Genomic DNA, 22,216 nt, shown 5'->3' on the forward strand with positions numbered 1-22,216 from the left:
CATTTCAAGATCTTTATATACGAACGCATGATATGACATCCAATAATGTAAACCACCCATCTTGCTCTGCCTGGTTCTCTGAAAGGTCACAAGCAGAGATTAACTTAAAGAACAATAATGACAAAAAAAAAACCCCAAGCTGTGACAATTTGAGGTGTCTGCCTGGTTTTATGAAATTGCTGCATCATGGAACATCTTCGAGAAGACACAGAAACCGAATAGGAAGCCCTAAAATAAGCAGGGCTCGGCTCGCCGCTGCTCTTCATTTATGCTGGGAGGAGCTGGGCAGGGATGCTGAGGAAGATGCTGCATCTTCTCCTCCTGGACACCCCGTTACTGCTGCCTTCACGCCCTCCCTCCGAGCCCGAGCAGAGCTGCGAGCTGCGCGTTTCGTGCAGCCTCACGTATGCAATGTATTCTCCTACCTCGCCTCCAAGTCAGCAGAGCGGGACCGGCCTTACAAAGACATTATAAATATTGAATTAACCAAGGAGCAATAGGGATTTTGACAAATCACCTCTGGGTGTGCAGGGAAACAATTACAGCAGGTTATCTCAGGGTAAAAAACCCACAAAACCAGGACAGAAAGGGCATATCTGCAGGTGGCTGGAGCAGAAATATCAGTGTAGGACTTGTGGTCTTCAGCTTTTCGTGTGATCCACTCTGTAAGACACGAAGCCTCGACAGAAATCGGGGTAGTTTATTCCCAGACATGTCCAAGTGCCTACACGGCGACTAACATAATCAAAAACTGATTTAATTCCGGGACGATGCTTGCCCAGCTCCAGCTCCAGGTGATTTCGGCAGCTCAGGTAGAACCTCAAGGTCCACAGACACCAGCACGGCGTACGGCAGACGCCGCGTCAGCACGAGCTGGAAACAGCGCGAGTCAGGAGCCATGTCACGTCTGAGCTCCGCAAGCCTTCGACGGCCGTACCTCCTGTTTCCCAGAAGAGGAAATATGGGTTTAAGAGCATATTTAAACCCATACTTTTCAACACCTCATTTATCGCCACGCTTAACTTGAAATAAGGGGTTTAATCCCGCAAATTTCAATGGTTTGTCAGCCTATGCTAAACCTCAGGCATGCCGAAATCGCCCCTCCCGCCGGCGACCCTGCGGCAAGAAACATCTAATGCTCGAGGCTTGGGGATGGATGAACCCTAGGAGGCTCAGCCTGTCAAATTAACACAGAAAAGATAATGAAAGGGAAGGTTTCGTTTCACGTTTTCCACTGGAAGATCTGGAAACACATTGCAGCCATTCTTTAATTAAAGCCTCAAAACATTTTGGGAAGGCAACAGCATATGCTGCTCCCTCGAACTGCTCTCTGCCAGCAACACCCTCCTCGCTGTGTAACCAGCATCCCTAACGCGAGAAGAAAACACCAGGAATTTTGACACCTACCCTATTTTTTTTACTTTTGCGTAATATCCACAGCAAGCTGCCTGGTGCCACCGGCTCTTTCATTTAATCTATTTTTTTTTCAGCTTTTACCCTCGCAAAGCATTGCAGCGGCCCCTGAAATAACAGTGTCCACCCTCAGCACTGCGCGGGGGTTTCCAACTACGAGCCCTCACCGCATCGCGTTGGAAAAACTCTCGTTGAAAAGGAAACAACGTGCTAAAATGCTGTGGGGAAAGTAGCCACTGCGTTGCGATTCAGCGCTGCAAATCGCCACCTGAAAGAGATAATTACAATTGTCTCCAGTATTATCCCGGCAACTAAACTGTCGGGGAAGTTCATACGCAAGAGTAATGTGGGAAAAAAAGCAGAGAAAGTAAAAGAAACAAGTTTTTGCTGGTACAAATGTGGCAGGACCGTCTTCCCTCTCCGCTAAGGGATTTTTCTCCCCAAGCGGCGTGCTCACGCCGGCCCTCGGTGCGCCGCTGCCAGACCTGAGCGCTGTGCCCGGGTGGCTGGTGGAAGCTCAGACCTCAACTTCACATCAAGCCAATTTCTGAGAAATTCAGCCCAAAGCAATCCCCTCAACAGAACCCAGAAAACCATCCAGCACGGCACCTGCATTAACTTCATGGTTCGAAAAAGCCCCAGCACCGATACAGCACCTTGAGGGCTCCAAGGAAAGATGCTAGAGCAGGGCAAAGCGTATTTTAATCCTTATCTCTCTACATCCGCAGCCACTGCAGCTCATCCTTCCCATGGCTGGCCCACGAGGCCATTCTTTCAGCCCTTTTCTCTTCACAAGCAAGCTCGACTCACAAGCCCTGCAGGTACTGGGTGACTTCTATTTTGGGGTTGTAAAACAGAATTTAGAGAACAAGACTTCTGCACACAGCAACTCATGCATCTCCTGGTCTCGGTACCATGTAAGGATATAAGCCAGCTGCAAAAGTATGGTCGTTTCCACACTGGTCTGTAGGTAAATACCCCAGTTTAGCACTGGGATAAATAAACAGCCCATTTCAGAGCCTTCATTAGACACGCTATTTTGGGGTCGGGCTCCTTACTTCTGCCCATCTCATTCCCATCACTGCCCTTCACCTGCCCATGGGTGAGACGCAAACCTCTCTGCTTCAAGAACCCACTTTTTTTTTTAGGTCCCTTCCTAAACCTCTGCAATTCCTCCCGAGAGCTTTGCGGGAAGCTCCAGAGCAGCCCCAGGCCTGGCCCCTGGCATACGAGAGCTGCCCCGGCTTGCACAAAACACATGCGCAGAAGAAGGGATTTAGCTGACGCGGTGCCAAAGGCAGAGCTGGACACTCGTCTGACGGTCTAAACAAAAGCTTTTTCGCTGTTTATGATGCAAGTCTATCAGGAAATAATTGAAGCTGACGCACACCCTGGTGGGACCGAGCCCAAAAGCTTGCTTGAAAACTGAGTCAGCTTAAAAATCAGCCCAGCTCACTCGTGTTGACTAAGTTTTAACCTCGCTGCCCGGCTTACGGGGAGAGCATCGCACGCGGGGATTAGAGCATTACACCGGCACGACGCCGAGCACTACCCCGGTGGGCAGCTATCAGCCATGCCAGCATCGTGCCGTGATGCCGACCCTCCCTCTGCAAGGTAACACTCCTGCTCTCCATCCAGCGCGACCCTCTCTGCTCTGCACCACCAGCACCCCCGGGCGTGATGCAAGAGGTGACCCAAACCCCATCGGTGGGCGGATGCTGCTGCTGCTTCCCCCCTTGCAGCGATTAACCACTGCCCTCAGAATGAAAAGCACTGGCCAAAAGGTCTTTCTGCCCCACCTGCATCACATCACTTATCGAATAACTCCTTCGCTACAGCCGTAAGGTCAATATAAAGATTTTTTTTTTTTGCGGTCAGAGTGGCAAGGCAGATTTCCCTCAACCTGCAGAAATTCAAACCCGCGGCACTGGCTTTTGGCAAACTCTACGTGCCCTTTCCATAGAAGGGACAATAATCAAGCACAAGACATATACAACGAGAGCTGCCATTTTCACTAAGCATATTGTCTTACCCCCAGAACCAAACTGCAGCCGTAATCATTCCTGAAACAACACATAGGGATGAATCTCCAGCAAAGGCATCACCAGTGACACCGTGGAAGACCTGGCTCCTTCCAGCATCAGGCATTCACGGCGCACGTGCGTGGGAGCGTGCATTTGTTACTCTGGTTTCCAGCCTCTGGGAGGAAAACTGCAAAGCATCTCAGGGTTGGGGAGATAGGACAGACCACCCAGAGAGTTCAGCTTTCCCAGCTGACGGCGCTGCCAGGAGAAAGCCTGTTTCATAGAGCTGGGATGTGCCCTTTCTCTTAGCCCCACGCTGACAGGCCAGCTGATGGATGCTGGTGATGAGCCATGCCCCCGCGGATCCCTCAGCTACACACCTGGAAACATCTGCGAGTTTGCAAAACCTCTCGGTGCCGCGATCTTGCAGGTGCCTGTACGGCCCCCACGTCAACAGGGAGAGAAACCTGTGCCATGCACACCGAAAAACCGCTTTGAGCAGCACCCAAACGGGGGGCAAAGCCTCTGTTCAAGGAGCAAGAAAACTGCCTGGCATCCTCTTTCCTTTTAATTTAGCTTGGCTGCTCAGCTGGAAAGCTTCCAAGGAGATGTGCCTCGCAGAACACGTTGGTGCAGCGTCCCAGCTCTCAGCGGGACTCCTGGAACCCAGGAAGAGCAAACGTAGGTGGTGCAACATCAGCCCAGAGAAGAAGCAGTTTTTGGGCAATGCCTTGGCTCCTACTTGACCACGTCCTCTTCGAGCCGGCAGAGATCCAGCGCAGTTCCCGGCCGTCAGACACGGTGCTGAGCGTGGGACGGAGGAGGGATGAGGGGAAAGCTGAGAGCAGAGGTTCTTCCCTGCGAAGGGCCCCTTTCCCCGTTGTTCCTCCTCCATCTTCGCCTGCCTCCAGCCCTCTGGAGAAGGCGGCGGCTGCTCGCTGCCGGGAGGAGCCCAGAGATTCATGAGATTTTAATCCCTTAACAGATTTCAGCTGGGAGAAGGATTCACGGCACATGCCCCATCTGCCATCCGCAACCAGCCCCGCGCCCACGGGATCTCGTTCAACTGGACAACGAGGGGAAGAGGCACGAGCCGAGCCCCGTCTGTCCTCACGGCGGAGGGGGTGCCCAGGCACATACCGGGGACCTCTCCAGCCCCGAGAGGAGAGCCCTGGATGAAGGGATGGAGCAACAGCGCTTGGAACGGGCATCAGTTAAAGCCCAGGGATAAACCAGAGCAGGTAAAGACTAGGAGCCAGGCTCACCCCCGTTGGGTCCTGCTAAACCTGCCCTGGTTTCTGCAGGGGGACCTGTTTTATCCTCGCTGATGGTCTCACCTGTGGCGTAGGAGAGAAAGTGTTCAGCCTCTGTCGGCCCCACGCACCGACAGATCCCATCCGGCCCGTCGGTGAGGTATCACCCGCCATCTGCACACCACGTTCGACCACAAATAAGCGATCCTTGGACGCCTTCCTCGCCGCTCCGCCGGTGGAGGGAGGGGGGTAATTGGAAGCAGAGAGGTGACACCATGGGAAAGCAAACATGGGACGAACAGGACAGTGTTTTCGCTGGGGATAAATAACCACGGCGTCCGTACCTGCCCTCCTTGCATCACCGCGCGGCAACGACACCTGGGCGATGCAAGGAGGCAAGAGTTGGATTCACAACCCGAATTTCAGGGCTGCTCCAAAAGAAGCAGCCAGAGAGCTCGGAGGAGGACACAAAGCATATGAAAGGCTTGCGATAAAGCTGTTATTGCAAATTAATTTGTTTTTATTAAGAAGTGAACTACTCCTCCCCCAGCAGCAGAATCCCTGCTGGTGTGCGAAACCCTGGGGCGGTTGCACCGGGGCCAAACATCGTGTAAAATAGGCCAACGTTAATCATTAAAAGAGGCCTGGTAAAGAATTCCTGCTGCAGCACAGCAGGGGATTGACCTAAATTAGAACAATTAGCCATTGTCTCGGGTCGGAGGAAGCGACAGGTTTTTGCTCACATTATTCCGTAGTCCCATGTTTCTGTCACTTGCAATCAGTCTCTGGACAAAAAAAAAGGTGCTGAACTGCAAATCCTAATGTGCAAAAAGTCCCAAATTGGCCCTCCAAACCCATGATTTTGACTTAATTAAAAAACTTTAATTTTTTTTTTTTCCCCTTTTCTGTTTCTTTTAAAAAACTTTTCAAACTTGTATCATTCCTTTCTGGATGTTGCCGGATTTGCAGTTGCCACTTTGGTGTGCAAAAAGCTCTGTCCATGCACAAACCATTGCAGCCACAGGGCAGGGAAACCGCACTCATCCTGGGAGCACCATTCCCTACACATGAAACATTGGGCGTGGAGATGCCTCAGCCAAGATGTTTGCTTTCCATACAGTTCAGTGGACGGTGACCCTTAAAAGATGACCTATTTCCTACCCGGAAAATACAGAGAATGATAGATTTCTTTCCAAATCCTCCTCCTTGTTTTATTTGTCTTGGGTGATTAGCTAGGACAATAGGATAATAGTTTGGACTATTAAGCAGAAAAAAAAAAACAGTTGAGAGAAAAAAAAACCATGTTCACAATGTAAAGAGAGTTATTACACAGTAAAACAAAGACAAAATAGTGAGAGATGCTCTAGGAAGCCCTAGGACAGATCATCCTCAACGGTTTTGACACGCACCAAATCAGTTATTACAAATTAGCGTGAAGCAAAGGAGAACAAATCCCCGGTATCCCATGGTGATGCAGGGATAAACGTTGGGGTTTGGGAAGGATGACAACAAAATGAAGAGGAAACGTTCTCTCAGCACTGAAATGTCCCCATGTGCAAAGCTTTCACATCGCCAGGAGATCCCTAACACGTGCCAAAGCTGATGGGCCCTAGGGACCTCCAAATACCTACTAGGAAGGCGGCAAGAGAAGGCACGGGGACACGTCCCACAATTAGTAAGTGAAAGCCATGTCCACCATCCACCAGCGCAGAACAGCTGAACCCCCCCAAAACCCAGGTCAACGCAGCAGCCGGGAAAAAGCTCTGCCCACCCAAAACCTGCAGCCGCTCCTGTGGCCCCGAAATGGCTTTCCCTGGCCGCTGGCCCCAGAACAGCATCCTGCTCCCCGGCGCCGGGGCCCCGGGCTTTAATAGAAACCGAATTTACGATGCCTTCCTTTTTGATGTAGTCACGCGGAGCTGAAGTCATCTAATGGCTTTCTGGTTTTCTTTTTTTTCTTTGCTTTCTTCTTTTTTTCCCCTCCCCCCCTTGCTTTCAAAGCATGGGGCTAAATTGCAGCCTATTGTTGCATGCAGACATCTGCGCCGCAGCCAGCCCTGGCCCCAGCAAGCCACCGCCAGACTTTCCTTTTGAAGCCCTCATGGAGTTTTCTCCAGCAAACTGTCCTCCTCCTGCCAGACCAGGAACCGAGGAGGTAGGAAAGGCTTTAAATCCACCGTTCCCCTCTCACCAAAGGCCAAAATATGCCAAGACCCAGCCGGCAGCGAGCGCTCAGGTTGGTGTGAGATGGTCCCACCGTGGGAGGCTCGGTGGTTGCTCCCACCTACAACCCCCTCCCGGTGTGCAGGGGAGGATCCACGCCAGCTACAAACCCCTCTTGCTGCATGGCCGGTCGGTCATGGAGTTCCTTGGGCAAGGCATGAAAATGCACGGGGAAAAATCCCCGTTGTGCTGTAGGGAAGAGCTCTCCAGGGAGGTGTCCTTAAAATATCACCGTAAGGATATTGCAATTCCCTCTCCATCGTTTCAGGCTCCTCTGGGAAGGGACCCCAGCGTGGGGGGAAGGAGTGATGAGGTGGATGATGCCCAAAGGCAAGCAGATATGGGCACAGTGGATGTAAGTGATATATCTTGTTCACACGAGGAAAACAAAATCCAAATAAAGTGACAATATGGCTTCAAGTGAGTCTGTTTGACCACCCAGTATCCCCGTGCAGAAATTCTTCTGAAAATAAATCGAGGCCATTTTAATTCAAATTAGAAGAGAAACGGAACAAATTTAATAAAGGCCATTTTAATAAGAATGAGGTTGCTCCCAGCAGGGTTCACTGCAACTGAGCTAATCCACTTGGTCTTTCCTGAGTTCCCCAGGTACGCAGCCCTGGGGCCTCCCCCTGCCCAGGGTTAGGGCCACGCACTCACCGGCAGCGGAGACACGCCGATGGCTTTTGTAAGGGACGGATGCGCCCCAGAATTAATTCACATTATGAAATAGCCAAGAAAAGACCAGCTGGTCCTGGAAGAGAATGAAGGTCTCATATGAGAAGAGGCATTTAGCTTCTTGCAGGAAAAATGCATTTTTTTTGGCATGGGAAATTCAGATTTGGGCTTGGTGACCCCTCTGTCAGCACGGCTGCAGCAGCGAGCTGGCTGCCGAGTCCTTCCCAAGCTCTGCTTACGTCCCCTCTCCAGCCATCCACGTAGCAGCAGGAGGCTTGAAAAGACAACAAAACCAAACCAGCTCCCGATTTCCCACTGCGGAAGGGCACTTGGTGGTGGAGCTGGGTCCATGGGGTGCAGGATTTGGGTCACGGACCTGGGAGCAGCCAGCAAGACCCTCACAGAGCTGTCAAATTACCACGTACCACCGGCTCCCTTCCTCGGATGCTCTCTGCCAGGAGAGGAGCATCTCCACCTTGGACAAACCACACATTGTCAGCAATGTCATATTTTACAGCGGCCACTGTGGGTCCACAGGAACTCAACAGGTCTTACAGAGGGTCAAAGCCTAGCATCAACTAAGGTACTACATCTTACTTCAAATCACCTAACGTAGGGGTGTTTTCAGGTAAAACTATCTCAAATATCAGGAAGTGGTTTGTGGGACATTCTACTGAGAGTATGTTAAAAGATACGTAGAAATAGCAATGAATAGACACAGAAGTTGCACCGAAATGCAATGCAAACCCACCAAACACAGCTCCAGATGCTGTTTGGATAAGGAACGTTGTTCATACTGGAAACCTTACGCCATTCCTTCTGGTTTGCTAGGATATAGGGTTTACCATCAAAAAATCCCGTTTAGAGATGAGGCAGAGGTAAAAGCAGCAGTCTAAAGCAGCGTAAATAAAAGGCAAAGAAAAAGATGGCTTTTCTTTGAGGAGGAGAAGGGCCAGTCTTCTATCAAGCAATAAACTATTCTTTGATAAAGCTTATCAGAAAGTAAAATTTCCCATCCAGCAGCAACCCTTTTGTACAGGAAGGAGCGTTTTTGAGATCTTGCAAGGAGAGGAACCACTTCTTATCAGCGTTCCTGATCAGCAAACTCATCCCATTACCTGGCAAAACCCAAACCCAGCAACCAAACCATCCATCACAACCTCAAACCCCGTGCCCAGGCCTGCAGCAATCAGGCCAGGTACGCAGAAACAGGCACAACACACCCCCAGGCTGAAAATGCTTTTGCATATGACTAATTGAAGGTTGGGGCCATGATTAGCTGCAAACCCCGGGCTGGGAGCACGTAGCTTAAGCAGCACTTCTGGTCTTCACCAGCTTATTGGGGAAGCCTGACACGCTGGCAGGAGCCGTGGCTGAAGGTGTCCCTTAGCAGATGGCAGGTACTCCGTGCCAGGGCAGACAGCATCAGCTCTGGCAGCAAGCACGGCAAAATGAACATTTTGTGGAGTCCTGGCCAACAGCAGCATAAAACTCAATGAAGGAGAAAGTCGGCAGCTGGTGCAAACCATAAGTGGCCTCAACTTGAGGACTTCTGGGCAGGAGGTGCCCGCAGGGAGAACCAGGCTCTCAGTTGAGGGTAACTGACCCATCGCTCCTCACCATGCACATCGCACTCAGTCTCCAGAAGGTCCCGTTAACTCCGTGGTCCAAAAGGAGCAACTGGCTTTGATCAAATTAACCAAACACTCAGCCATCGAGCAAGGCGCATGCATTAACTTCAAAATGCAAAACCCCAAATCCTCTGCTTCCCGGCAGATCTATCCATGGTGCAAACCCTCTCCCCAGCTCAGCCCAAACCACAAAGGCACGAGATCACCATGTCTTGCCATCACATGCTGGTAGCAGAGATGGGAGTGGACGTTAACCTCCTTAAGATGACCAGCAAGGGACTGAGCACCAGCAAGGTTAATTCTTTTGCTCTCAGTAAAGGATTTGCTCCTGTTCAACTTTTACAAAAACCAGCCAGACCAGTTCAGCTCTGGACTGGCCTGACACCACAAAGCCACTGCCAAACCCGGGAAACCCATGGCTGAGGACACCTCCACTGGGCACACTGGGCATCCCCACACAGTACTGAGTGCTCACCTAGGACGATCAGAGAGTACCAGGGACCCCGGCAATTAAACCCAGCCCAAATTAGGAGCTGGCGAAGCTGCAGCAGTAGCAGAACATTGCAAGTGGAAATTTGTAGAAACAAAGAAAAGAAATGGAAACCAATTTTGCAACTCGGATACCGCTATAAGGAGCGCTCATCATCCTCTTTGATGAAAGGCCAAAGTGCGACGCATTAGAGTCAGTGTTGACACACCGAAATGAAAAGCAATGTACAATGGGGCTTATCAAGAGAGCCAGAAGTACGAGATGAATGGGATTGCAGCAACTCAGGAAGTTATTCAGAAGGATCCTGGAGTAATATTACACTTGGACTTCAGAGAAGCAATTAAAGAAGGCAATAAAATTCGAGGTGATAGATGGCCCTGAGGGGAGCATGTAAGATAAAGGGAAATTGCAAAAAAGAATATAAAAATCTTTTGTGAGAGCTACTGGAGGGTACCCAGCTTAGCTTCCGCGGCAGAGGATAAATGAGCAGCAGCCAAAACGACGCGGGGAACGGCAGGGGATCTGTGTGCGGCTTTGCACCCACCAGTGGCATTGCCCCACGCTGCGATGCCTAACGCCACGGACTGCACCCTCAATGGAGATGTGCACAGCACAACTGTGACTGCGGAGGAGGCTTTGGAGCATCACCACTCCAACATATGCTCCTGATACACGCAGTAAGATCCTCAGCCAAATAAATTGGACACACTTCAGGGCTATAAACAAAGTCACTAATGGGAAGGCCATTTAGATGGCAGTGTTCGTTCCTGCAAGGGTCACTGGATCATCCTTTTAATGACAAATGCACCTGTACCCTTCTGATAGATGCAGGGAGTTATCATAAAACAAAGCAAGCAGCTAAAAATCCAGAAGAGCCATTCATTACCCTGGAAATATCTCAGCAAACACCTGACTCACGAGTTAATCATTGTAGCTGGTGTAGAACAGCAAAGACAGAAAAAAACCCCAGGTGCTGCGCTGACGGGGCTGCAAATGGGAAGAGGGGTCGGAGGTGCCAACCTTTAACGTGCGCTGAAGCCAGTGTATTCAGTGGATGATGGCACTCGCCATCCTCCTACACGCCCCGACAGGGAGGATTGATTTTGGAGCCTTGGGGGATGCAGAATCCCTGGGCAGCTCCTCCCCAGTGGGGTTCAGCTGCTCCCCATCACTCGCTGCCGCTGTCCTGCGGTTTGCCGGCAAAGCTCCCCCGTGTTTTGGCAAACAGCACCGTCCATCATCTACAGACCTGCTGTCTCTACTTACCCGGGTGGCCCCAGGCTGCAGCAAGCGCTGCATCTCCAGGGGGGGTCCTCTATTTGCTTTTCAGGCTCTCAGACCCTGCCCGGGGTGATGCACACAGGACGGAGATGGATGCTGGAGAGCGATGGGTGCACGGAGCTTTGCACGCTGTCCGTGATACCCTTCCACCATCCTGCCTGGAGCAAACGTGGCTCTTCAGCCAGACCCTGCCCTAACCGCGCTCTCTGCAGGAGCCGGCGTTTCTCAGGGAGCATCCCATTGGGAACCGCAGGTCGGAGCCCAGCACCTGCCTTTGCTGCTAAACGCAAGAACCGCTCACCGTTCTTTGTACCCCCTCTCACCCCAGGGTTAAACCAGAAGTAGATTATTTGGTTATTTCTGTCCCAGATGTAGGAGAGCACGTAGAGATTTTCCCAGCCCAACAAGTCTCCTACGGAGCCCGTGTCTCAGCTGCACCACACCGGCTCCCACGGGAAGCAAACCCCAGTCCAGTCCGTTATTGCTGTTGGAGGAGAGCAGGATTGTCCCCAGGATACCATTGCAAATATTTATGTCATTCCGTGGGAGCTCTCAGCCTCTCGCCACAACCCCTGGGAGTCTCGTGACGCTCACAAAAGCCTGGGAAGGGGCGGCAGCGACCCCCTCGCATCAGTCCCCGCTGCTCCCCGCTGCGGGCGGGCACAGCAACGTGAATCCCAGGGCAAGGGCATAACCCTCGGAGCAACGCTCGCCTTCAGTTCATTAACCACTGTGGGGCCCTCGGAGGCACAAAAGAACCAGGAATTTTCTTTTTTTTTGAAAGAAAAAAAAAGATAAGATCACAGTAACGAAGCAGCAGCTAATCGCAGCGGCTGCGCTCCAGCCAAGCTCTCCCAGCAGCAGCTCTGGGATGCAGCGAGGCTTGAGGGACTGGGGTCACTTCATCAGGCGCTCCAAGCAGATGCGAAACTATGAACACAGACACAAGCGCTGTACTGGGGATTTCCTGGAAAGCTGGATGGAAAGGAGAAAAGGGAAAGTCACAGAGAAATCAGGAGGATTAGCAAATTACCTAATGATTGCAAAACTCTCTGAAGATGGAAAGGATGGGATAAAGCTCTTACCTAAATCCCCAAATATCCCAAACTGTGAGATAATCGCTTGCTGGACTTTGGCCAGAAATCACAGTCCCTGTCATCTATGAAGAGCAATCGCTGAAAATCCTGCTGGCAACTTCCCTACCTGCAAGACTTTGGCTCTTTGCATTTCTTTATTACTTTTTGCCTAACAAAGACAGTGCAGCTGCATCCCCTCTGGAAGGAGCAATCACCTGGTGATTCCCCGGGGAAGGAGGACACATCGTACACATGGAGTGAACCAGACGGAGAGGCTCCTCTCGCCTCATCGGCACCCCACGGGGTCCTGACGCACCCCAAATCTGCAATGCTGCTCACCGATACATCTCCTCTATTTGGCTGGGTGAAAGCATCCCCGAGACCCAGCACAGCCAAAGCCCCGAGGGGCTGCCCCGGCGCGGTGACTCTGGGCTGGGGGCTGCAAAGGCAAAGCAAAGGGCAAAACCTCTCCTTGCTCCAAGAAATAGCCTGAAGCAGACATCAAGACAGCTGTGATGCTGCAGATGGGCTAAACGCGAGTAACTCTTCAAATTCCAGGATTAGCGCTGGAAATGCGACTGCTTCCAAGACCCAGAGGTGTTTTGGCTCAGCCCTGATGAGTGCAGTGTTGTGCGCAGCCCTTCCCAACTCCAGGCATCGCTCTCCCCCACTGTGAAAAGCTGATAATGCTCTTTCCCTTCTTCATACAGCGCTTGGGGAACCAGCAAGGAAAGGGCACGGAGAGCTGCTTGGCAGTAAGAGTGTTTTATCCTCAAGGGCTTTCAGCTCACCCTACAGCATCACCGGTACTCAGCACCTCTGAACCCCCCTGCAAAGGCTGACCACGCTACCTGGCAAAGAAGCTGAAATTTGGGGTACATGCAAAACAACGGATTTTTCAAGTCTGCAGCAGGGGCAAAGGCAGGGTTTGGGGCAGGCGATTGCACCATCATAGGACCCCGTACCTAGATCACTCAGTGCCGCTGAGCCCTCGCTAGCTAAGCTCCACGTCCTCCTCTCTGCCCTTCCAGAGACTCTGGACACGTCACCATCTCCATCCCTTCCCCCAGATGCTGGGGAACTGCCCCTGCTTTGCGGAAGAGCAGCAGTCTCACCGGGATGCAACAGGGTTAACCAAAATGTGCCCTGGGCACTAACAGCCTTTGGTGGTCAGGGTTGAAAAACGGGTGTACCAGTTGTTTGCAGCCCCAGAACAGCCGAGGTGGGGTTGTAATATCTACTAGAGCTTCTTTCACCCATCTTGACAAATGGTGAGCGGGACTTTTCTGCCTGAACCAAGTTAGATGTGGCCATAATCCATGGCTGGGCAATTCCTCAGCCATCAGCAGCGGTCTATCAATAGAGAGAAAACCCCTCCTTATTAAACCCCTCAAACTCTCCTTATTTAACCATTCATTTCTGCAAATCCACATTGCCAGCAGACCATTTGCTTGCTTAGTATTCATACATGTGAGTTAGGCTGGAAATAGATATTAAAATAGCCATTTAAGTGCCCAAGTCACCCAGCTCACCCCTCCAGCCGTACCATGGGAGAGGTCCCCACCACACACTCTTCCGTGCCCGAGGTGAATAAATAATGCTCCCGCAAGGAGGCAGGGAATCAATATGCTTCCTTCCTTTGCGGTAAATTATGTTCTGATTAAAAGCTAAATGAGCTGAACTCAAACGTCAATGACCGTCAGAAAACATCAATAAAATATGTTGTTACTGTTTAATGAAGTACCTGTTTCTTCATCCGTCGTCTCCCTCGGGGACAATTACTTACCGTTATCGGAGAGGCTGTCGGTGAAGCGCGTGGCAGGGCGGACAGTCCCGACGCTCAGCTGGGGATGGGGATGGGAACCGGTACCTCTGTGCAATGACACACAACTCCTGGCTGCCAGAGCTGTGCCAAAAGCGTCCTTAGAAAAGATTTAAATTTAACCGGGGCAACTACAGCCCTTGCCAGCTCTAGTGAAAGAAGCTCAGCTTCAGTGGTTCATCCTTCTTCACCACAGTTTTTCCTAGCAATATTCCCCATCTTGTGATTCTCTGGGAGCAAGGGACGAGATCAGGCAGAGTCTGCTTGACCCAAATTGGTTTTGTGGCGTGGATCGCATGCGAGCGGCTCTTCAACGTGCTGCTGAGGTGGTATTTTTTGGAGGGGAGCAATGCATCGAGTAAGAGACCAGGGACTCGGTTCAGATGCTCTCTACATTCATTCGCTTTCATTGTGCTCTATCACATCGACAGGGCTGAGCAGCAAACCCTTCCCCGGTATTAACAGGCTGACTTTTTGGAAATTTCAGAGCATTTTCATCCAGAGACCATAAAATGCTGCCTCTGACAACCCTCTTGGAAAGCTGGTATCAGCCTGCAGGCAGAGGAGCAGAGCATGGGGGTGACAAGTATATCTTACACGGACTTGAGGGTCTAAGGAAGAGGCAGGTGAGATCTGGTTTCACCACAGGAGACGACGTAGATGGGCAAGTGTGGGGTGAGGAAAGAATTTTTTCCAGAAGACAATCTGAAATCCCCAAACACCTCATTTAAAGATGTAGTTTCTTCTTTTATGTCAAGGCAGAGCTGCTGAGCCCCAGGTGCTGCCACAATACGGATATCAGAGCCTTCTCCAAGAGACTTCACCGACACTAGAAGTGAGCCTTGCTCATCACGACCCACAGCAGAGTGTCTCTTACGGCTCTTTTTCTTGCCCACCATGAAGGGGAAGCCACCAAGAAGCAAACTGAGAGGAGCCTCTTCTCTGTCCAGCCATGGAGCATCAATGGGAGAGTCAAGAGCAGAGCCAGAGGGGGTCTATGTCATCTCCTGCGGGGATTTTTCTCTAGAGGAGAAGAAACTGGGAAGAGAAACAAGGAGGCAGGGAAGAAACGACTGATCCAAGGAATTGGTAGATCCTTCCAAAATGCAGCCTCAGACCTTTTCCTTCTCTTTTTGGCATTAAAATACTTGCGCTGACTTGCCCCCTTCTCCCTCCTTTTCAGTTTGGGTTCAGCTCCGAAGTTTACCTTGGGTGCTTGGCAACTGCTGCCTTTTGAGAAAAGATGGGGCCACCACAAAATATCTTTTACTGCTCCCAGTTCTTTTTTTAATCTTCTGCTCCAGCTCCGACCCGCGTGGTGATGCCCATCACCGACAACTGGTGTCACCCGAGATGCTCTCGACTGCTTGGCAGAAGAGGGGACGCTGTGCACGCAGCGCTTCGCACATCACTCGCCGGCTCGTGTGGCACCTGACATTTTGGAGGCATTGCAAAATCCATCTCCAAGCCAACAAAATCCACCCTGCGGCATTTAGGAGGGTTTGCAGCTGGTTACGCAGTGGTTGGGAAAGGTCGCCTTATTATTATGGGAACTGAGCGAGGGGCGTGACAATTCTGCCAGCTGGCATTGAGATTTTGGGTTTAAGCAACCCAAAAGAGATAACAAGATAAAACTGTGATAAAAGTCACCCTGGCCACATTGGACTTTTTTATTTTTCTTTCTTTTTTGAAAAGCCTCAGTCAGCTCATCCAATAACCATTTGTGTTTATACAGCTTCTTTCATCCCAAATTCTGCTGCAGCATTTCAGAGACTTTCAGATTCTCTATTCATTGACCCCACACGGTATCAGCTAGGTAGCCGGGAACCTGAGAAAGACTTCTTTGTCTCTCCACACTGCAGTAAGATTGCACATGCTGCCATGCCTTAGCCCAATCCCATAAAAACCTCAATACTTTTTAAGGTAAGGGAATTTTTTTATGTGACTGATAACTGCCCCAGGCTGTTCCCCCCCGCCTGCCTCTTCTGCACCAAACAGGCTCAACTCCCATCACAAGCTGAATTTCCCTCAGAGACATAACCGGTATAAAAGTCCGTAAAGAGATACCTAATTTTCATAAACAGGCCATAATCTTCATAAATTAGCCCAGGCATCCAAGGGAGATACTAGCTAGCCAGAAAGGGGGGTTACCCCATCACACACTGCTTCGGAGAAGGGAAAACAAAGCAGCCCGGGGGTTAAGGGCAGACAAACCCTACACACACGTGTCCCTAACAAAAAATTACAGTGTCTTGCACAAACAGAGGCCAGTTCATCCCATAGCCGTGACACTGGTGCTGTGGGGAATACAGATTTTGCATCTTTTATAAGGTGTTATTGCTTGAAATATAGTTGATCTATATAGTTGATATTTTAATGTGGGTTTTTTTTTTTTAAAGGCGAGGAACACTCTCCCTGGGTTCCTACACCACGAATTGTGCTTAAATAAAGGGTGGCATCCTGCCACTTCCCCGCTGATGCTGGCGAGGTGTATTGTTTTAAAAAGGAAAACAGATGCCAGCAGAACAGCCCCACGGATCAGACTGTCATTAATTGCTCGCCATCCCCACGCGCAAACGGGCTGAGTGCCGGGCAGCAAATTCATCAGGCAGGGAGGGACCAGGACAGCGGGGGCTTTGGACAAGGAGGCTGAGGCAGGGCTCATCCCCTCTCCCTCTGCAGTCCCATTTCACATACGAAACCAGTAATTTGCCAGTAGTGGTACCATCACAGCCCATCTAGACCTCACCGTTATTCCCTTTTAGCCTTAATATTTAAAAAAAGCTGCAAAGTGCAATTTTCCTCTGCTTCCAAGGCACTCTGCTCAGCTTTAGCTCACACACAGGAGCTTTAGAGAAGATCCCTCTTCTTGCAAAGAAAGAGATGAGCAGAGGGCATGACACATTAAGTTAGGAAAGAACCAGAGCTGCCGTTAGTGGGGTCTGAGCTTCGCAGCCTGTTTCATACTGCAGGATATTTTAATATATTGCAGATGTCTTAAATACCCATAAAGAGTGATCTTCACACTTGGAGCAAGACCAGCAAAAAAAAAAAGACCAAAGGAGCCATTAATACAGAATACAATTGACTTAGTTGAATCCCCATCATCCCCTTTGCTTTTGTATCAGGTATTTGGGGTTTTAGAGGGTTTTCATTCACAAATCCGCTTCCTTTCACGATGTTTCTTACAGCAAAGAACAAATACTACTTAGTGCCCTCGTAGCACTTTGCATCTGGAATCTGAGAGCTTTGCAAGAAGATGTGTGAGGTGCATTTTCCTTGCACATCTAACAGCAAAAGGAAAGGTAAGAAACTCGCCGAGGCTGACGAGCTCACCCGACAGACTGTGCCTGAGTGTCCCTCAATGTGTCATCACTTCATACCTACAATTTCAGCTCGTACTGCTGTAAAAATGAGTGTGATGTCAGAAACTTGGAATGATAATTTGAATTCAAGATCAAATAATAACACGTATGGTGGAAGAGCTGGATTATGTGCTTGCTTTGGGGATAAAGGCACCGAGCTGGTGGTTCACGGTATCCTGATTATATTCGTCCTGTATAAACCGAGTTTTAGCCGCCTGTCACAGCACACAGGATAATAAATAAGAGGAAAAATGCTCATTTTAGCTTCAACGCAGCTCCATCAGAAATAACACATTTTAAAAATGCAGGGCATAAAAAACCCAACATCATCTGTAAGTTAAATCCTTACACCATGGGGCTGAAGAAGGGTTAGAAATAGATTATTTCATCCAGGTCAAAATAACCACTTTTTCTTTCTATACTTTCTTGTTTTCATGGGCGACAATTCATGTAATCAAACCCATACTGCAAACCTGATCAATTTAGAGCTCATGCAGGAAAAGACACCTGAGCCAGGGATGCGGCGAAGCATCTATTTCTCAAATGACACAGCAGCGAACAAGAAAATAGATCTTCACTCTATCCAGAGCTACACGGGCAAAATCCATTTTGCTTCCAGTCCCAGCACGTCACCTCTCCAGTGGCACCAATTGCTTAGAAGAGTTTTTAAATGCCCTCCCTAACCCATTGCTGTCACCATATATCTTGAAACACTAACGAATCTTGGTGGGGAAGCTGAGGATCACGTTATCTGTTGTACACAGCCTCCACGCGGAGATGTTTGCCCATATCTAGCACCCTACATGGAAACAGGATTTCATCTTTCACCTGGCGGCTTAGTGGAGCTGCAGCCCAAGAGGTCCTGGCACCGGCAGAAGAACGGACAGGCAAAGCTGGACTTTGGGATGGATTTTGCCCAGCTGCTCTGCCAGCCCTTCCCTGGCCACCCACCAGCAGAAAAGCCTTCCTCCATGGGAAACAGCAGGATGGGGATCAGCAAAGCCAAAATCTCATTTTGGATTTATGCTGGGCAGCCTTCAGGGGCTGGAGGAGCTTCCACGGTACCTCCCCAAGCGGTAAGAGCTGGTGCAGTCAAACACCCCACGGTCACAAGGGAAAAAAGCAGCCTTTGCCCAAGGCTTCACTTTCTCCTCTCCTCTCGGCTCCGCTCAGCACGTATCCTACGTTCAACAAGTCCTCAAACCGGAGGAAAGCCTGACTCACTCCCTATCACGGTCATCAGTCAGCCATACATGTGGCTTTGGTCTGTGGAAAAAGAAACCGGTTTAATTTTCCAATAGTTTATGGCCAGATATTCCTGCTGGCAAAAAGAGCTGCGAATTTTTTACGGGGGCCCTTTGCTCCTTACGTGTTTGTGTTTTCAGCTCCTTTGCCTGGAACAAACTTCCAGTGGAAACCTGAGCGGCTGCAGGAAAGACACCGGGCATCAGGGCAGCTCCGTCCCACGCCACGCGGCTTTGCCGAAGCATTTTGTCCCCTTTCCCCGTTGTCGGGGACAGACAGACAGACATTGCACCGACTGCCCCTTTAGCCTGGCCCCGTAGTTTGGAAAGGGGCGGCTGCGGGCTGTGCCTGGAGCTGAGCCGCTTTCCGAGGAACCCGCCTGGCACCTTCCCGTGAGCGCTGGGGGTGGAGAGAGGCAGGAAGATAAAAGACTGCCCCGAGGTCATGGCTATGGGGAAGAAAACACTTGTTCAAATGTCTCTGATCCTATGCAAACGCCCCGTTGGAAAAGCATGGCTGCACAATTTGTTTGAGAGTTTCCTGAAGAGCAAAACCGCTTCTCCTAAGGCACAATAAAGACCCAAGGTTGACAAGAGCTGCACGAGGCGACAAATACGGAGCGCAACACCTACGGGCACCACTCAACACCACGCTCACGCACAATGGCAGCGTTTATTCGAGCTAAAAGCTTCCCCACCAGATAGCAACCGGCCGGGCACAGCCAGAGCTGGGCGGCTGCTCTCGCATCGGCATTTCTGGAGGCACCGCGTGGCCGTGCTGCGGGCACGTCCCGGCCCCGCGGGGAAGGGCTATTCGAGACCCCCGGGTTCGGATGAACTGCGTTATAGGTTCGTAACTAGGGATGGGACCGAATCCAAACCCTGACTTCCAAGTGATCTGGAAAAGAGTTTTCATTTGGCTCCTTTAGCAAAAGCACCTTGGGGAAGGCTGGGATCTCAGCGGGGTCCGGAGGGACACGGTCCAGCCTTTGCACGGCATACCCCAACGCCCTTACGAAAGCTCACCCAAACGATTTCCACACTCAGGCTCATTCAAAGCACTTCAGGCTCCTCCAGCACAAGTTACACTTCTTGCCTTGCTGCTGGTTTGAGTTTTCTCGCTGGAATAAGCTTCCACTGAACCGTGCTGAGCCACAGCCATGGTGGAGAGCCCAGGCCAACTTTCTTCTGGCCATACAGACCAGGATGTGTTTACCCACAGCTCGGAAAAACAATTCAACTTTTATTTTAGCTCAGAGGAGAGACCAAGGGGTCACCTTTAAGCTAAGGGTGATATAAATAGAGGCAGAGTGAAAAAAGCAACGTACAGAAAGCCAGAGAAGCGCTCTCTCCAGGAGGGAGGAGGAAAGCAAGACCCCATAACCCCGAGCAGACACGTATTTAGTAGAGCAGGTTAACAGGGACCAGGGTCCAGGTCAGCCCCATTCTTCAGCCCCATCTGTCCCACCTCCGTATGGATGTGGGCAAGTTCGCAGCTGCCTCAACCTACATATTCCTGTATATTCGTGCCACGGGGTGCAACGACATACCTTCGGTAGGTAGAGCAAAAGCAAAAACGTCTGCAACACTCCCGGCCCTGAGCTTTCTCCTGCTCTCGCACGCTGCTGCCAAGTCTCCGCCAAAGAAACTGCAGGGGGGGAAAGAGGTGTGGGGGAAAGGAGGACGTGATGCCGGAAAATAACCCAGGTGACTACGGCATGCAGGTTTTTGGGGACATAAAGAAAATGAGCGTCTCAGAAAATCACAGCCAAACACTGGGATGAAATTACTTTTCACCCAGCACCCTGAGCTGCCAAAAAAAAAAAAAAAAGAGTTTAAAGCACAGCTGGTGGCACCTAAAGCCCGAGCAAGGCTAAGTCATGGACCAGGAGCTGCAGCACAGACCTGCTGTTGCTGGACTTGTCACCTGCACAGTCCCTGCTTTCCTCTCCGAGGCAGCACCCATCCATCTCCCAGGGATGCTCCAGGGCTTAGCAACTCTCTGCAAGCCCCTGAGGATCCCTGATGGAGCGCCTCGCCGCACGGCAGAATACGGTGATATTTTCTTTGCTGTATTAATACAGCTGTCGCCGCTCTCATGCAAACACTTGCCACTTGCCAGCGCTTGCCGCAGCAGCCTGGGACCGCTGGCCTGGAGAAACTGTCCCGTGCTCCAGCACCAAAGCCACTGCATGGCATGGTGCAAACCCCGAGCTGTGCAAAGGAGGGGGAGAGGACCACGTGCATCCAACGAGCAGCATCTCATGCAGAAAAAGAGCCTCAGCGCTGCATGGGTTGGATTTATTCGAGTTTGCTATCGCGTGTTTTACCACCACGGTTTGCTAGAGGCCCTTGATTCAATATTAGGAGTTTGCATCTCTATGCTTACACTGGCACTAACTTCTTCACAGCATTTAGGGCCAAAAGAAACGTGCAGGGAGACATGCGAAAGCAGGTATTCGGCAGCGGAGCAGTTCGCCGTTGCATCAGCGGCCTCGGGTTATTTTTATAAGGAGCGCAGAGCGCACACTTGGCCGCGGCTCGTTAGTCTCCCAAGGCAGAACGTGGAGGAGAAACCAGCTTAGTCACGATGCTTTGGAAAAGGGTAACCTCAGTGGGGGAACGGGGCCTCTGCCTGGAAACACGCCCGTCAAAATAGGTTTCTCCAGTTTCCCATCTCATTGCCCCGTGGGGGAGGAGAGAGGAAAGGATCTTATTCTCCATAAGAAAAGGGATATATTGGTGTCCTTGGAGGGGTTTAGCTACGCAGCACAGGCATGGGTCTGTATCTTGAGCTCACACTGTAGGACGTGGGACATCCATCCTTGGTCTAGAGATGGAGATTTGGGTCCCTGATGTCCCCAAGCCATGCCTGCACGCTGCTGCACTCGCTCCACCCTTCCCAAGATGGTTTATTGAGTGTAGAGAGTTTTATGAAGCACTTCCAGAGCCAGTTTCACACTGTAGCCCAGGCAGACACGCCCCGAGCATCACCGCAGCTTTTCCTCAGCAAAATTAAAGAAATGTTTAAGTAAGTATTTCAAAAAAGTCATTTCCCTCATTTTTAAATAGCGGTGGAGGCTATAATTAAGTAAAACATCCACAAGAAACAGCATTGAATGACTCTATCCCTTCATGCACTCTTACAGGAAATTAAAGAGCTATTATTAGCAGTAAGGACAGGAGAGCGATGCCTCCAGGTCCCAGCGCGGCCCCCTGCCCCATCACATCATACCTATGGATGGTCCCTTCCCAAGAGGAGCTTAAAAATACCACATGCAAATCAAAAGGAGGCATGAGATGGGTAAACACCTTGCAGTTCAGCAGCAGGGATGAGGACCGATGAGCTAGCTCTGAGTTTGCTGTCTCCAGGAGGGAAAAATGAACAAACAACCCCAACCTCCAACAAAATCCAAGGATACGGAGTGCAACAAGTGTGCGCTTGGCAGAAATTCAGAGGCCTGATGAGCTCACTGGGAGATACACACATCTCCTCCAGGAACCCCTGAAAAACATCTGGGGTTCACCGTGTGATCCCCAACGGGGGCTGGGTCTTGCTCAGAGGTCCCCTCCGAGACATGGCTGGGACATTGGTGGTGCTGCCCTCCAGAAGGGCTGCACCCCTCTGCATCACCCAGGATGGACCCACAAACATCAGGTACGCACCCCGCCTGGGGCATTCGCACCTCTCCTCCCCGCTCCAGGTTACGTCAGCC

The 22,216-nt window shown here is 50.8% G+C and overlaps 1 protein-coding gene across 1 annotated transcript in view; it reads right to left on the bottom strand.

Annotated features, from left to right (window-relative positions):
* LRRC75A (leucine rich repeat containing 75A) overlaps positions 1-22,216 on the bottom strand; it is a 95,846-nt gene that overhangs the window by 38,195 nt on the left and 35,435 nt on the right. The window lies entirely within an intron of this gene.

The sequence above is a fragment of the Calonectris borealis genome, chromosome 19 (genome assembly GCF_964195595.1).
Source record: "Calonectris borealis chromosome 19, bCalBor7.hap1.2, whole genome shotgun sequence".
Classification (NCBI taxonomy): Eukaryota; Metazoa; Chordata; class Aves; order Procellariiformes; family Procellariidae; genus Calonectris; species Calonectris borealis.